This window comes from Phoca vitulina, unplaced genomic scaffold (genome assembly GCF_004348235.1).
Source record: "Phoca vitulina isolate PV1807 unplaced genomic scaffold, GSC_HSeal_1.0 scaffold77, whole genome shotgun sequence".
NCBI classification, from domain to species: Eukaryota; Metazoa; Chordata; class Mammalia; order Carnivora; family Phocidae; genus Phoca; species Phoca vitulina.
This window is the reverse complement of record NW_022589780.1, coordinates 1,797,832-1,800,795: the sequence shown is the minus strand read 5'-3', so window position 1 is coordinate 1,800,795 and position 2,964 is coordinate 1,797,832. Positions and strand designations below refer to the sequence as shown.

The 2,964-nt window shown below is 39.2% G+C and overlaps 1 pseudogene; it reads left to right on the top strand.

The window, feature by feature from the left end:
• The first annotated feature begins 269 nt into the window (after window positions 1-269).
• On the top strand, window positions 270-1,452 carry LOC116625354 (annotated as a pseudogene).
• Window positions 1,453-2,964: the final 1,512 nt, after the last annotated feature.

Genomic DNA, 2,964 nt, shown 5'->3' with positions numbered 1-2,964 from the left:
CAAAAAATTAAAAATAAAATTACCATATAATCCAGTAATTCCATTACTAGGTATTTGCCCAAAGAAAATGAAAATACTAATTCAAAAAGGTGTATACACCCCTCTATTTATTGCAGCATTATTTATAATAGGATATGAAACAACTCAAGTGTCCTTGGATAGATGAATGGATAAAGATGTTGGGGAAATAAGGCCAGAGCTGTGGACACTTTTTCTGCCCAAGGTGTCTCAGATTCATTCTTAAGGAACTGAGAACTTAATCTTCCAAAATGTCAAAAAGACCATCTTATGCATGCCCCACCTCCCAATCCAGCTCCTGCAACACAAATGCTCAGCACACCGGGGTCTGTGGGATACAATCCATACAGTCGTCTTGCTTACAACTACAGGTTGGGAGGTAACCCAGGCACCAACAGCCAGGTCATGGCATCCTCTGTTATTATGACTCAAAAACACCCAAAGCCACCAGATAAGCCATTAATGCCCTACATGAGGTACAGCAGAAAGGTCTGGGACTAAGTAAGAGCTTCCAATCCTGACCTAAACTTCTGGGAGATTGGCAAGATTATTGATAGCATGTGTCAAGATCTCACTGATGAAGAAAAACAAGAATATTTAAATAAACATGAAGCAGAAAAGATAGTGTACAATTAATCTATGAAGGCCTATCATAATTCCCCTACATACCTTGCTTAGATAAATGCAAAAAGTCATGCAGAAGCTGCTCTAGAGGAAGAAAGTCTCCAGAGACAGACTTGTCACCACCCGTTTCCAGAGAAACCACCACCTCATCATTGAAATCCTTAGTGAGAGTGTGGTGCCAGATGTTCAGTCAGTTGTCATAACAGCTAGAACGCAGGTCCTCAAAGGACGGGTCCAGTCCTTAATGGTTCATCAGTATAAACTATAAGCAGAACTTCTTCAAATAGAGGAACAACACCAGGAAAAGAAGAGGAAATTAGTGAAAAGCACGGATTCATTTAACAATGAACTTAAAAGTTTATGTGGTTTGAAAGTAGAAGTGGATATGGAAAAAAAAAATTGCCACCGAAATTGCCCCGGCAGAGGAGCAAGTTCGCAAAAGACAGGAGGAAAGGGAGAAATAGGCAGCACAGCAACCTGAATGCAGTCAGAGCTGCATGGTTCTTGAGGAAAAGCAAGCCTGCTAGTAAGGCCAAGGAGAAGAAAGACAACTAGAGCATCCCATTAGAGACAGAGGAGACAAACTTTGAGGCAGCGACAGAAAGCCAACAGAATGGTGAAGAAGGCACGTCTACTCCTGAGGACAAGTAGAGCAGGCAGGAGGGGGTGGACAGTATGGCTGAGGAAAGGACCAGTGATAGTAACACTGGCTCAGAGAGCAACAGTGCAACAATGGAGGAACCACCAACAGACCCCACAGTGGAAGACAAGACAAAAGAAATGTTGCCTCGTTTTATGTGTTCTCAATAATTTTTAAATGAGGGGCACCTGGGTGGCTCAGTCATTAAGCGTCTGCCTTCAGCTCAGGTCATGATCCCAGGGTCCTGGGATCGAGCCCCACATTGGGCTCCCTGCTCAGCAGGGAGTCTGCTTCTCCCTCTCCTGCTCCCCCTGCTTGTGTTCCCTCTCTCGCTGTGTCTCTCTGTCAAATAAATAAATAAAATATTTTTAAAAAATAATTTTTAAATGAAAAAAATTCCATACAAATTTTATGATTGTTTGTTCTAGCTCTGTGAAAAATGCTGTTGGTATTTTGATAGGAATTGCATTAGATGTGTAGATTGCTTTTGGTAGTACAGACATTTAATAATATTTGTTCTAGTCAATAAGCACAGAATGTTTTTCCATTTCTTTGTGTCATCTTCAATTTCTTTCATCAGTGTTCTTTAGTTTTCAGAGTATAGGTCTTTCACCTCTTTGGTTAGGTTTAGTTCTAGGTATTTATGGTTTTTGGTGCAATTGTAAATGGCATTAATTCCTTGATTTCTCTTTTTGCTGCTTCATTACTGGTGTATTGAAATGCAACAGATTTCTGTATGTTGATTTTGTATCCTGCTGCTTTACTGAATTTGTTTATCAGTTCTAGCAGTTTTATACACACGCACACACATACACATATATACACACACATACATATACAATGGAATATTACTCAGCCATAAAAAGAAAGAGATCTTGCCATTTGCAATGACATGGATGGAGCTAGAGTGTATTATGCTAAGCAAAATAAGTCAGAGAATGACAAATACCCTGATTTCACTCATGTGGAATTTAAGAATAAAACAAATGAACATAGGGGGAATAAAAGAGAGGAAAACCAAGAGACAGACTCTTAACTATAGAGAAGAAAACTGATGGTTACAAGAGGGGAGAGGGGTGGGGGTGATGGGTTAAATAGGTGATGGGGATTAAGTACTGCACTTGTTGTGATGTGCACTGAGTGTTGTATATGAGTATTGAAACACTGTACTGTACACCTGAAACTAGTGTTATGCCATATGTTAACTAATGGAATTTAAATAACACTTCAAAAAAAATAAGTGTTTTTGAGTTTTAATGGTGTTATGTGGTTGGTTTATTAATACTTTTCTTGTCCATATCACACCACCAAAGGCTTTTGGAACGTTTAGCATCATAAGCCGAATGGCATAGTCACCTTTTAAGCCATTGTGAAGATGGTTCTTTTCTTTGGGTCTTATTTCTATTCCTCAACCACTGAAAGTCTCAGAATTTAAGTTAATTGAGAAAATGCCCACCTCTTTTAGATAGTTATCCTTTGATGCTGTGTAATCTACTCTTACAGATGCCTTCCTACTGCTCCCTGGGGTGTTTCCAAAGCCATAGCCATAAACCTCCCAGTTCCCATCAATAGCTTACAGAAAGTCCCTTTTCTTATATACTTCCACAAAGAGTAGCTTCTTGAAAACATCATATATGAGTATGTATTTGTTCACTTACCCTTTTTTATTTTTTAATCAACGT